Source organism: Sus scrofa, chromosome 15 (genome assembly GCF_054392235.1).
Source record: "Sus scrofa isolate SSC_HxYL_T2T_F1_AM1 chromosome 15, Sscrofa_HxYL_maternal_Yorkshire_Landrace_v2.0, whole genome shotgun sequence".
NCBI classification, from domain to species: domain Eukaryota; kingdom Metazoa; phylum Chordata; class Mammalia; order Artiodactyla; family Suidae; genus Sus; species Sus scrofa.
In genome coordinates, this window is record NC_139397.1 from 74,255,221 (window position 1) to 74,270,159 (window position 14,939).

The 14,939-nt window shown below is 39.3% G+C and overlaps 1 protein-coding gene across 3 annotated transcripts in view; it reads left to right on the top strand.

Annotated features, from left to right (window-relative positions):
- Positions 1-14,939, top strand: part of LOC146395915 (uncharacterized) — a 111,705-nt gene that overhangs the window by 88,489 nt on the left and 8,277 nt on the right. Inside the window, exon 1 of one of the 3 annotated variants that reach the window (XR_014829023.1) lies at positions 12,262-12,302. The exons of the other annotated variants lie outside the window; for them this stretch is intronic. The gene's annotated coding sequence lies outside the window, so the exon portion shown is untranslated. Of the gene's footprint in view, positions 1-12,261; positions 12,303-14,939 lie in introns of those variants that run through there. 3 annotated transcript variants of the gene reach the window in all.

The window sequence follows — 14,939 nt, forward strand, 5'->3', positions numbered from 1 at the left end:
GTGCCTTGGTTTTTAGCTTTAATGCCCTTATGTATTGACTCACTTCTATAGTGAAACATACAAGGACTCAGGCAAACTAAGATCTGTGTGAATATTACAACTTTAGGATTCTTCTTCTTTCCTCTTTTTTGGACACTCTGTGGCATATGGAGTTCCTAGGCCAGGGATCAATCCAAATTTTGGTTGCAACCTATGCTGCAGCTGCAACAAAGCCAGGCTAGTGATCAAACCTGTATCCCAGCACTGCAGAAGTGTCACAGATACCAGTGTGTCACCGCAGAGATTCCTGGGATTCTTCTAAAATGCGTTTTATTTTTGTACCATGTTATACAGAAATCATTACGGTAGATATCTTAATTGACCTGTATGAATGTATGTAAATTGTGACATATTTACAATACAAGGAATATACTTTTTTACTTTAGCTGGTCCTTTAGTTTATGGATAAAATTTTTGCATAAAAACAGCACAATGTCATTTTCTGGAAATGTTTGCAGCTAAGCAGCTAGACCAATGCATTTTTCCTTCAAAACTACCTTTTTATATAAGAGTTTCATAGCATATCGTAGACATTTCCAGGACCTTTGTTCAGCAAACTGACATTAGAACCCTAATAAATTAATTTAATGAAAAAGGAGACATGCTTCTAAAGCATATATGTGGTGAGTCTAATGTCCTGAGGAATTGTTGATTGTAGCAGATGTGCTTCACCTGTCAAAATGATAAAATCTAGAAAGCTTTTACTTCTCCTGAAGATCACAACAATTTGGCTTTCAGACATATCATGGAGAGCCGTATTCACCAAAGGCCCAAAAATTAATGTTAACCCCATAAGTACTGGTACCTCATTTAAAATTTTTCTTTTATTTTTTAATTAAAGTATGGTTGGTTTACACTGTTGTTCTGATTTCTGCTGTACAGAAAAGTAACCCAGTCATACGTATATATACATTCCCTTTCTTATATTATCTTCCATCATGATCTATCCCAAGAGACTGGATATGGTTTCCTATGCTATAGAGTAGGACCTCATTGCTTATCCATTCTAAGTGTAATCTACTAATTCCCAATTCCAGTCTATCCCACTCCCTCTCCCCTCCCCCTTGGAAACCACAAGTCTATTCTCTATGTCTGTGAGTCCTATTAATATATAAATTCATTTGTACTGCATTTTAGATCCCACATATAAGTGATATCATATGGTATTTGTCTTTCTCTTTCTGACCTACTTCACGTATGAGAATCCCCAATTGCATCCATGTTGCTGCAAATGGCATTATTTCATTCTTTTTTATGGCTGAGTAGTGTTCCATTGTGTATATATACCGCATCTTAATCTATTCTTCAGCTGATGGACATTTAGGCTGTTTCTGTTTTATAAATAAGGTATTTTGTATCATTTTATTTGATTCTATATATAAGAGATATCATACGATGGTTGTATTTCTATGTCTGACTTGCTTCACTTAGTATGGTATTCTCTAAGTCCATCCATGTTACTTCAAATGGCATTCTTTTTTATGGTTGAGTAATATTTCATTGTATATAGATACCACATCTTCTTTATCCAGTCATCTATTGATGGACATTTAGGTTGCTTCCATGTCTTGGCTATTGTAAATAGTGCTGCAATGAACAATGGTATTATTAACTGTAGTCACCAAGCTGTACATTTCCTCCCCAGGACTAATAGCTGGAAGTTTGTACCTTTTGACTCCTTTTACTCATGTCACCTACTCCCCATATTCTACCTTGATAATTTTAACTTTAATTACTTGGTTCATGTTTCTTCACTGTAAAGTTATTTATGTGTACCTAATTACTAACTTATGAGGAGATACTTTGAGACTATATAAGCAAAAGATTTATTATAGTTTGGTCTTCCAATATTAGCATCCATTGATGATTCTTTCCTGAAACAATTATTACTGAGGTGTTTGTGAAGTGGTGATTTTCTTTTTTTGTCTTTTTTTTTGCTATTTCTTGGGCCGCTCCCATGGCATATGGAGGTTCCCAGGCTAGGGGTCTAATCGGAGCTGCAGCCACCGGCCTACACGAGAGCCTCAGCAATGCGGGATCCGAGCCACGTCTGCAACCTACACCACAGCTCATGGCAACGCCAGATCGTTAACCCACTGAGCAAGGGCAGGGACTGAACCTGCAACCTCATGGTTCCTAGTCAGATTCGTTAACCACTGCGCCACGATGGAAACTCCGTGATTTTCTATTTTCAACATTCCTTCTACAATTAGTTAGAAATCTGCTATTATTTCAGGAGAAATTCTCTCTTCCTCCTCATTTGTTTATTTATATTAGTATGCACTCAAATTCTTATTTTATTTAATGGGCTACCATTCATTGCACACACAAATTTACACACATGCACACACTTGTATTTCATCTTTATGAAAGATGAAAACCATGAATTTACAACAGTATCTCCAATTCCAATCCAAACACCATAGGGCTCATTAATTTTCACGTTTTTGCTAACTCCCTTCACTGACAGTGAGACCTAGCCCCAATTACTTGTAATAAATTCCTTCTTTGATCAATTCTTCTGAATGTAGCCAATCCCCCATACGTTGTAGCCACCCGTCTGTGCATGGATGCCAACCTCACTACACTTGGGCTGCAACACATTTTCAGTGTTGCTCTGTGAACATGATGCCTTCCTCATCCTGCCTAGACTCTGACACTCTGTGCCTGGCCATCCCTCCACATGGAGGGGAGTAAATACCTAAACATAACCAAGGTTCAGTTAATGGGCAGGACTAGGAAAGTGGATTTTGGATAGGCAGCCAGCACTGTCTGCTAAAGCACCCATTTCCACCTTGATGTTAGTAACACAGTTTTCCTTTGGGGAATCATGTACCTTCTCAAACTAACCTTGTGATCTGAGTTGGGCAGGACCTACTCTTAGCTCCAATGAGAGCAGGTTAACCACATAGCAAGCCCTTGACCAATGTGGTCAGTTCAAGGATGGGCACATGACCTAAGTCAGGCCAAAGAGAATCTCTTTCCACTGATGTTGCAAATCCTTGGACTTCTGTCAGTCATCCCTCCATCACACATGAAAATGAAGCCAACATAGAGAAAAGTATATCTATTATTTGGAGAGAGAGAGGAAGATTCCATACATCATTGTTTAAACACTTTGATGAAGCCATATCTGAAACTAGATACTCCTAGGCTTCTGTTATATGAGCCAATAATTTCTACTTTTTGCTTAAGCCAATTTGAAATGGGTTTCTGTCACTTGCAACCAAAAGCGTTCTAACCAATACAGTTGTACCTTAGATGGCTATTATATTCTCCCAATCACTAGGAAGGCTTAAATACCATAATTCTTAGCCTAATATAGTGGAATGAAGCAAAGACAGTAACTTTAGACTTTAAGTGAAAACTCAGTGGAAGAATTGAAGGGTCAACAATTGTTTAAAAAACTTCTGTCGGCACTAATATATTTTTGAATTTTATGCCAGACCTACTTAACTAGTCTGTTTCCTTTCCACATGTGAAAACTGGTGACAACAATACCAAAACTTTCAAATCACGCAAAGATCATGCAAGGAATTCTGAGCACACATTTTAAAGCAGCATCGGTTCTTCAAGAGATGCATCAAAGTGTGTTCTTTATTTTCTTTTCCTGTACTGGACTTCGATTCATCCTCTAGCTGCAGCCAATGACAAGTACTGCTATTAGACTCTCCAACATATGGTATATATCACTTTAAAAAACAAACTCATACAAAGAGACTTAGAAGGCCACATCTGGGCATCTCAAGAGAGTGGTTCCAAAAGTCAGAAGCCTGACATGAACAAAATGGGTGTTGCTGTCCAAAGACAATGATTTGGCTTTCTATGTTTACTTTAGTCATCTGTCCAGCATTGGGACAGAGGTCAAGCTCCCAGCCAGGCACCACAGCATCTTGCTTGGAGTTTGCAGAGAGAACCGAGACAAGGAGAAGCTGAGTCGGCAGGACTCAACTAGCAGCTGTGACAGGAAGCAGCTTTTCCCACAGCTGTGCATTTTGCGTTGTCTCTGTAAACCTAAAAGCTGGAATTGGGGGTTTTCTTTCTTTAAGATTACAGATTCCTCTTTGTCTTTGTCTCACCAGTGATTCCCGGCCCCCATCTGTGTTGGCTCCGCCCTTGGTTTGAGGCAGTGATAGTGTGACCCAGCCATGTGGTGGAACCACATGGTCCCCACCAAACTGCCACCCTCTTCCCGGTGGAAAAGACTTCACAGCCATAATCCTATAATCTTTGCTTCAAACCATGACTCCATTTCACTTGAAGAGGTTGAAATTAATGGCTTTTGTTATTTGGAATCTGAACACATCTGGATGAACTTTTAGTTAAACCGTAAAAATGGCAACAATATTCCCATTTTGAGGACAAATGTGATTTCATCATATCAAACCCTTAGAAAGTTCTGCTAGTTCTTGTTTTTTCATCCTGCTGAAGGTGACAAAGATAGCTAAGCTACTTAGTACTGTGCCTCATGCTAATCAGATAAGAAATGTCGTATGGAGTCAGGATAGAGGTGGACTAGTTCTGGCCGCATAGCATTTTAAAGACCTGACGATAAAGCTATAAAAGATTGCTGGCAATTTGTATATATATTCTTTGCCCTTGTCGGTATTACAAGGTACTGAATATAGTTCCGTGGACTACACGATAGGCCCTTGTTGATTATCTATCTTATATATAGTAATGTGTATCTGTTAATCCCAAAGTCCTAATATATCCCTCTCCCTTTTTTCCTCTTTGGTAACCATAAGTTTGTTTTCTGTCTGTGAGTCTATTTATGTTTTGCAGATAAGTTCTTTTGTATCATATTTTTAAATTCTTCATATATGAGTGATATCAGATGATGTTTGTCTTTCTGAGTTACTTCACTTAATATGATAATTTCTAGGTCCATCCATGTTGCTGCAAATGGCATTATTTCATTCCTTTTATGGTTGAATAATATTTCCATCGTGGCAATTACTTTTAATTATCATAACTAGAATAACTCTAACAAAAAAATTTAGATCTTTTTGAAAAGACAGTCTGTCCAAACTTTCCTCCAAAGACGACAAATCCAGAGTCCAAACACAGGGAAACTCATGATTCCCTAGATAAAAGAGAAGTTTTACGACTTAAATTTTTACTTGAATTATACACTTCTAGAGTGGTATGTCTAAGGAATAAATGGGGCTTTGTACCCCCAGTTAGATCTTTGGAAGATAGAAAACATCGTCACTTGATACATTTAATCTTCCAGCCTGCCACAAGGATGACCTTTATGTTCCATGCTGTAAAGTGTCCTTCCTTTGCTTAAATTGTATTAAACTATTTCTTTATTGAAGTATAGTTGATTTACAATACTGTGTTAGTTTATGGTGTAGAGCAGAGGGATTCTGCTACATATATATTTTTCAGATTTTTTCCATTATCATTTTTTACAAGATACTGAATATAATTCCCTCTTCCATACAGTAGGACTTTGTTGTTTATCTATTTTAGGTATGATAGCTTGTATCTGTTAATCCCAAACTCCTACTTTATCCCTCTCCCCCTTACCCTTTGTTAACCATAGTTTTGTTTTCTATGTCTGTGTGAGTCTGTTTCTGTTTTGTAAATAAGTTCATTTGTGTTATTTTTTTTTTTTTTCCACTCTCAGGGCCTGTGGAAGTTCCAGGCCAGGAATTGAACCAACCCCACAGCAGTGACAATGCCAGATCCTTAACCCACTGAGTCACTAGGGAAGTCCTGTATCATATTTTATTTTATTTTTTTTTTTTTTTGTCTTTTTGTCTTTTTTGTTGTTGTTGTTGTTGTTGCTATTTCTTGGGCCGCTCCCGCGGCATATGGAGGTTCCCAGGCTAGGGGTTGAATCGGAGCTGTAGCCACCGGCCTACGCCAGAGCCACAGCAACGCGGGATCCGAGCCGCGTCTGCAACGTACACCACAGCTCACGGCAACGCCGGATCCTTAACCCACTGAGCAAGGGCAGGGATCGAACCCACAACCTCATGGTTCCTAGTCGGATTCGTTAACCACTGCGCCACGACGGGAACTCCCCTGTATCATATTTTAGATTCCACATATAAGTGATATCATATGTTATTTGTCTTTCTCCTTCTGACTTACTTCATTTAGTATGAGAATCTCTAGGTCTATCCATGTTGCTGCAAATGGCAATATTTCATTCTTTTTTATTGATGAGCAATATTCCATTGTGTGTGTGTGTGTGAGACATTTTCCTTATTCACTCATCTGTCCGTCTATTGATGGACACAGATTGCTTCCACGTCTTGGCTATCATAAATAGTTTCCTTTACTTAAACTTGATCAATGGCTCTAAGTTGCCTCCTGCAGAGCATATACATTCTCTTAAATCTGGTCCTGCTTATTTCTCCTGCTTCAACTCTCTTCCTATCCTCTACCTGATGCTCCAAAATACTGAATTATTCAGGACATCCCTTAACTCTCTCTGGTGAGCCTCTCTCTCACTTGAGCCTTCGCATTTGCAGCTTCCACCACCAGGAACCCACTCTGCTACTTCATAGCTGGTTAAAAAATCACTGCCGGAATTTTAAAACTTAAGAATACCAATGCTTTGGACTTCCCGTGTGGCTCACAACAAGAATACCAGTGCTTCTTAGACATCTTTCCTGGCTTCCCATCTGTTTCTAGGTAGGGAAACTCTTCTTATTTGCGTCTGTGTTTACCGTCATCATAGCACTTATTAGTGTCTTTTTAAATTGTTTGCCTTGCCTTCTAGCCTGGGAAGGGCTTTTTCTTAATTCCTATATCCCCATAACCTACCGTGGTTCTTGGTTTATTGTTGGTGCTCAAATGTTGAATGAATGATGTGGAACATGGAGAATTGTTCTTAGTTAAATAAAGTTTAATCATTTGTGTTTGGTTGTTTTTAATTGGCAATGGCAACCACCATCTCTAGGTCACCATGTAAATCTATTTGGTTGGACATTTTTGGTTACATTGTTAGAAGCTTTGAAATGTATATCGAATCTCTGCTCTAGTCAACTGTAGCTGCACTAAATTATTCAACACGGAACACTGTAAGGCAAGCACATAAATTCACCATATGGAGCCAATAAAAGGTGTTAAAAACAGGAGGAAAAGTTACTGATAAAATGTGACAAGGTTTTCAAACAGGGGCAATATTTTCCATTTAAATTGTAGAGACCTTATTCACACTCATTGCAAACAAAGGAATAAAGTCTATAGATTTGTTTTGGAATAGTTGGAAGATGGAAATAGTCCTTGTACTCCCTGTACCCGAGTCATTATCTTGCAATGCAACACTTATTATCAAAATGTATGCCCCACCAACTCTCCAACCTAAACTTTATATCCTAGTAAAGCTGATTTTCTAACTATTTTCTAAATCCGCTGTCTTTAGTGCAGGTTTCATCCCTTGTCCATATAAGCCCTCAATTTGAAATAGTCTTTCTTCTATCCTTTGTCTAAATTACTTGAATTCTTTATTATCTTTTATTCTCAGACTAAATCCTACTACATTCAAAGAAACCTCCCCCTAGCTATTCTGGCCCATAGGAATTGTACCTTTTCTTCTTTTCCACTGGACTCATGTCTGCAGGACTTGTGCAGCCCCTCTCATTCCCTGATTCCAACAATCCTCACAGCCACTGGGATCTACAATCCACTGAAACCATTTCACTGTCCCCACATCCCTCCTGTCTCCTCCCCACACCTGGTGTAAGTGATGTCCATGAGCAATCATTATAATCTCTCCTTTGAATATATGTCAACTCTTATTTATGATACTTTCTGAGTAAAACTCCAATCCAGGTATAGTTCTAACTCTTTGTGCACGGGACAACTGCACTCACACAGCTGAGCATGGCTAGAAAATTGTCACCATGCTGACTGGTCTCACTTTGAATATATGAACACTAACCTTGAATGGGTTATTAATGCTGCCTGGCAATCTTTTTCTATTTCCTTATTCCACTTACTTTCCCATCATCACAGACAATGATATTACATTCTCACAGGATTATACATTGGTTTGTCCTCTAGCTATTTGAGGAAACTTGTGTTTGCAAGGCTGTATATAACTTGAGGGCAGGAGTGCATCGTCTGAGGCCCCTTTTATATCCTTAAGAATTCTAAGCACAGGCGCGGTGCCCTGTTAATGGACTAAGGTCTTTGAGTAGTTCTCCATCCAATCCTCAGCATGTGACAAGGAATTCTGAGAGGCGAGGAAATTCAGCTAAGTGTAGAAGGCCCAAAGCCATTTGATAGTGCCCCTTACAGAGAATATTGACCGAGAAGATGACAGGAGAGAGAAAAATGAGGGTCCTCTGTATTCACTGGAGGCAGCCAATCACGAGGCAAAAAAGCTAATTGTTAGGAGGACCGGCCATAGAGTCAAATGCCTGGGTTTGAATCCCAGTTCCATTACTAACCAGCCACGTGCCACAGGAATATTAGTAACTGATCTTTGCATCTATTTCCTTTTTGGCAAGTGACACCAAAAGTAGAACCTAACACATACAGTTTAGAAAGTTTCCATGAGATATGCATATCGAGCACTAGCACATACCGCTAAATGTCCAATAAACATCAGCTATTATTGTCAAGAATAGGGTGAGGCTGAACAGGTTTGCTTGAGCTTTTCTAGCTTAAACAGCAACATCAATCCTTTAATTCTGGTTACAGTATCTTTAGGATGTTATGTGACCTTAAATTTTTAATCCTGAGACCCTACGAGTTCCCGTTGTGGCACAGTGAAAATGAATCTGACTAGGAACCATGAAGCTGCAGATTCAATCCCTAGCCTTGTTCAGTGGGTTAAGGATCTGGCGTTGCTGTGGCTGTGGTGTAGGCCGGCAGCTACAGCTCCGATTTGACCCCTAGCCTGGGAACCTCCATATGCGGTCCTAAAAAGCCAAAAAAAAAAAAAAAAAAAAAGGGATGAGCAAAAGATGTGAGGTGAGGCTGATGAGCAGGGGACACACCCAGCAAGGTGTACATTTCCTTTTGCTGCTCTTCTCTGCTGTGGCCCTTAGAGTTGGCTTGAAGGGGAATGAATAGTGTTCTGATTGATGAAGCCTCCAAAATGCTGACAGAGTAAGCTGTGGCTCAGGGGTAACCAAGTTGAGAAATCTAAGTCTTTAAATCATTCATTCTTTCTTCTCTTCAGTCACTGATTTTCTGGCCTCTTTAGACGTTATATTCGTTTGAGCAGAGAGGGAAGGAAGGAGTGACATCAATAATTAAAAATGGACTTCAGGGAGAGGCAGTAATGAGACACATCGTCCCATAACAGTATTCTTACAAAAACATGCCTGGGCAGTAGCTTCTGACTGCAGTCACTTATTTCAGGAGGTTTTTTTCCCCCTCCCTATTAACTCTGTCAGAATCTGGTGTAAATTAGTCCATGCTAGATTTTATGAGATTTCTTTAAAAAAAAAAAAAAAAGAGCCTTCCTCTACTCAATTAAAGCTTTCCTCAACTTTAATATTGGATGAGGGAAAACCCAATGACCTAATTAACATCATTATATTTTGCCAAGAATCTGAGATCTTCATCCGCTTTGAATTAATTTGGGCTAGTTAATAATTGTCATTTGACAATTATTTGTCAAAGTCAAGTCCAAACAGTTACTAGTCTTATTTGATATAAAATGCAGGATGTGATAATCTGCTAACGTTTCGAGTTTTTTTATACGCCAGTCATTTGCTGAGCAAGGAATCTAATTGCATTGCCCTTGATCTAAGCGAACAGCAGCTTTCAACTTCAGTTGAGTTAGGACTGGTTATGAATCAACTAATCAGAGTTGATTAAAGTGGAGAATCACCAAAAATAATATATAGAAGCCTTAAAACATTTTGTTTTCACTTATAACATAGAACTTATATTCAGCTGCCAACTTTTTGATGTTTAGCCAATTTTTTTTTTTAATATAAGTCTGCTGAATGAAGTTGGGTGGGGGGTGGTTTTTCTTTTGTTTGCTTATTTGATTTCATAACCAATACCCATTTTCAATGGTCTATGATTTCCATGTTTGGTTTTTTTAAAGAGCAGCAGGGACTTCAACACATTTGGAAAGCATCTTAGATGCAGACTCTTCCTAGAGTTTTAAGATTGTTCCCTTAATTTTTCATAGTCATTGAATTTAAAGGTATCCATAAGGATATTGGGTGTTTTTTGTTTGTTTTTTGTTTTTAGGGCTGCACCCGAGAAACATATAGAAGTTCCCAGGCTAGGGTTTGTATCAGAGCCACGTCTGCGACCTATACCACAGCTCACAGCAATGTCCCATCCTTAACCCACTGTCTGGGGCCAGGGATTGAACTTGCATCCTCAAGGGTACAAGTTAGGTTCATTACTTCTGAGCCACAATGGGAACTCTGAGGATATTGATTTTTGATTGTCATCATGACAGGGACAGCACGTGGCTGAGACTTCCCCTTACTGCTTCCAAGTAGACCAGGAGTTTGACTCTGCTTTCAATTTTAGTGTTGCCAAATTCAATAGTGTTCTGGCCCACAAACTAGTTGAGCAGGAAAGGATTTCCAAAAACAGTCCAACAGTCATCACATGTCAAACATCCTGTGTTTATTTCCAAGGGACATCTGGATGTAAGACTCAGGATTGTTCTCCCCGAAAGTTCTTATTCAACCAACATGTACAGAAGTATCTTCTGTCACAGTCACTTTCAGGAGCCCATGATAACTGCTTCTTAAGTGAATTCATGGAATTTTTTAAAAAACACAAAAATTTTAGACATCAGAAAAAAGATATGGATGGGTGGGTACTGTTAATGACACTTGGTTGCAGGGTATGGTTAAGTAACCCAGTTCCCAAGTTAATTGCTTCAGGGACAATTCTAAATTGTCCCACAGTCATCTTGGCTCAGCGTTTTATAAATATAATCCTTATGCTTACCATTATTTTCTAAAACATCGCTTCAGCACCTGGGCTGTTCATGAATCCAGAAAGTGACTTTTAAAAATACCTTCTGAGAAGCAGTGTTGGGCATTAGGTCTATAAGACAACTTTGAATTGTTTCCTAAACAAGTACTGAAAAATTGTGGTTTTATTTTCTTTGGATCTTATGGGCTAGATGAGCTGCCCCAAAGCATTCTGCACTGACAGACATATTTATTCTGAGCTGTTTCCACAATAGCCACTAGTTACTTACTAAGCACTTGAAACGGAGCTAGAATAACTAAGGAACCAAATTTTAATTTTAATTTAATGACTTTATTTAAATTGTAAATAGCCACATATGATTAGCATCTACCATACTGGACAGTACAGCCCAGGATGTTAGTAATTACCCCTCTCAGGAAGTCCTGCCCATCCTACCAACAACACAGCTTAATACTGAGGAAATATTTTGTGCAGAGAATGCTGAGCTTTTGTGTTAACTATTTTGCTGAAGTTTCTCAGGAATTTGGTGGGAATAATAAGAATTTCTGTGTAGTTAATTCAGTTGGACTGAATTTATTGGCCACTTCCTTTGTATCAGACTTTGTATCAGACTCCATGCTGGTAAAATGGTCTTTGTTTTGAGGAAGCCCACAGACTAGCTTGAGAGAAACAAATAAGCAGGTGATGTCAATTCAATGAGGAGAAGTAGCAGAGGGAACCAGAAGTGGGAGAGGGAACCCCAGACAAGGGCGGGGGCAGAGCGCCTCATCAAGGGCTTCCTGGTCAATCCTGAACTGAGTCTTGAAGGCTTGGTATGAGTAGGTTAGGCAAAAGGATAAGGGGTGAAGATGAAAGAAGGATACTTAAGGCAAATGCTACAGCATGGGCAAAGCCTCAGGACTAAGAACAGCGCCCTTTGTTGCTTGAAGGAAAAGTGCAAGTCAAGGGAATCACAGAGACAAGGCTGGAAAGGTAGGTGAGTGTCCTACCTCAAAGGGGCTGATTGATTCAGCAAATATTCATTGACGACCTAGTATGTATCAGACACTATTGGAAGCTAAGTTCTGGGAACATAGAGATGAACACATGACTTGTCCTCATATTCACTGAGGAATAGAGAAACACAAGCGGGCGACTCTGAAATTGTGACAGAAAAAGAGAGAAAGAGCAAGATGCTCTGGGAACACATAAAAGGGGTACATATTCAACGCTGCTGTTGGGAAAACCTTCCTCAAACATTCCCATCCATTTATAAAGGGTCAAAATCAAAAGGCAGAGGTTGTAACTCTCATTTGAAAGAGAACTGGGATTTCCCATTGTGACTCAGCAGGTTACGGAACCTGACCAGTATCCATGAGGATCCCTGGCCTGGCTCAGTGAGTTAAGGATCTGGCATTGCTGTGAGCTATGGTGTAGGGTGTGGGTGCAGCTTGGATCTGGTGTTGCTGTGGCTGTGGTGTAGGGGGCTGCTGCAGCTCTGATTTGACCCCTAGTCTGAGAACTTCCATATGCTGCAAGTGCAGCTCTAAAAAAAAAAAGAAAGAAAGAAAAAAGAAAGAGAATTGGACAGCTGTTCTCAGTGCTGAGGTTGTGCAGTACAGAATGGATGGGTACACCCCAAACAGCATATCACTTGTCACTCACAGATATGTAATGTATAAAAAGTGTACTGCTCATTAATTCTTCTGGGATTTTGAATGTTTCAATTATCTGTGATAAGACTCTGGAAGGAGAATGGGGTCTGGCAACCCACAGATAATTGGTACTCTTGAAATAAGTTTCCTTTTAGGAATTATCTCTATTTCCCTCAGCCCAAAGTGCTCTGACTTGTAATTATGTTTAAACCACTGGTGCCCTTTGCATGTCGCTTCAACTAACATTCATGGAAGATTCTTTTTGAATGTGGGCTCCTTGAGGGCAGAAAGCATATGATTCATCTCTTCCTCTCACCCCCCAAGCATGGAATCTAACATATAGAGAGGTTCAAATAATATTTGTTGAAAAATGATGAATGTCGGAGTTCCCGTCGTGGTGCAGTGGTTAACAAATCCGACTAGGAACCATGAGGTTGTGGGTTCGATCCCTGGTACTGCTCAGTGGGTTAAGGATCCGGTGTTGCTGTAGGCTGTGGTGTAGGTCGCAGATACGGCTCGGATCCCGAGTTGCTGTGGCTCTGGCATAGGCCGGTGGCTACAGCTCCTATTGGACCCCTAGACTGGGAACCTCCATGTGCCACAAATGTGGCCCTAGAAAAGATTAAAAAAAAAAAAGAGAGAAAGAGAGAGAAATAATGAATGAATTAGTGAAAGAAGGCCAGGCAGGAGATAGATGTTACAAATATGAATTTGGTATCATGGCTTTGGTTGACAAGCTCATGCATGGTCCACGTAAAGAATCAGACACACACTGTCTACCTAATATAAAGTTGCATTTCCCAGGGTGTGTTCCATGAAACTCCTTTGAAAGATGATCTAAGGAAAGTCCATGGTCAAATAAATATATGGAAAGTCATGTATAACATATCCCATCTCTTATAGACTTGCAATTTACTCTAGGATATTAAAAACTCCTGAGAAGTCTGGCAGTAAAGAAACCTATTTAGACTATCATTTGCCAAATTACTTTGATCTGTTCTTTTCACACAACTTCCACTAACATGCCACAGAGCTAATGTTCTAAAGAGCACATTTTGGGCATTTCAGATAAAATGTGAAAAACACTTTTTGACCGTAGAGATATTATAAATGGATTATGATTATAATAAATAATGTTATAATTATAAACGCAATGTATATGTAACATCTAAAGTGCAAATCTGTGTTACCATAAAGAACCAAACCAAGCCCCCCCAAAAAAAACAGAAAAAAAAATGTGATCTTCTCAATATGTACAGAATGAGCATTTGACAGGGACATCCACACTCAGGCACAGCAGAGTCAAACTGCTGAAAACTGAAGAGAAAAACCAAAAAACTATATCTTGTGGTATCTGGTGGGGTATAGGACTACAAGAGAAATTTTGTGTTCTTCTCACCGAGAAGGAAAAACATGAAAGCATAATGCCTTGGGAACCTTTACATTTTCTTCCCAAGCTTTTTGCCACGTTTCTAGGTATGCGATAGACATTGATAGTGGTAACCATAACAAGGAGAACTGCTCATATTAGGTGAGCATTTGTTTAGAAGTAGAAGGCTGTCTAAATGAAACACATTCTCAAAATTTCTTTAATAATCTGTGTTTACCAAGGAAAGGATCAAAGACTATGGAATAAAACTGAACCCATTGCATTACATGACCCAGTGCACATGAAATAGCTTCTGAAACACACCTACTTCCTGCAGTATTAGTTGGCATCACATTGCAAGCCACATGAGTTTCTAATAATGAAATACGAGCTGGAAAAGCAGGCCTTTAAAAATAAAGTAACACCATTATAGTATACATGCTGGAGGTCACAATTACCAGTTGCTTAACATATATTGTATAGGTAGGAACAGCTTTAAAAAGAGCATTATAAGTGCCGAGTTAAAAAAAAATTCCCATTTCTCATATAACTGACAACTGGCAGATAATTTGCTTCCACGGGGGGAGATTCTTGTTCTGTAACATGTTCTGCCTTTATCATTGTGAAGAAGTCAAATGCTTTCCTTTCTGGGGCCTTGGGCTGAGGTTCCTTCAGCTCTGAGAAGGTACTTAACCATGAATGGTTGTGTCCAAATTCTACCACTAATTCTGTGATTTTGCTGTGAGCAAAGGCGGGGCTTCATAGAAATGTCTTTTTTGGCCCTTGACAGTGTTTCCAGGTTTGACTTCATGTATCTGTGAAACATGGACTGTGTCCTTGACTTTCCATGCTTCATAACTTGTGGTGACCATTGTAATATCATGATTTTACATAGAGCATTTATCCATGTGATATTTACTGTCTCCATACCTTTAAAAGTAGAGCTTTTATAATTTGCCAAAAGTAACACACTAAGTCAGTGGCAGAGCCAAAATATGAGCTAGGATTTC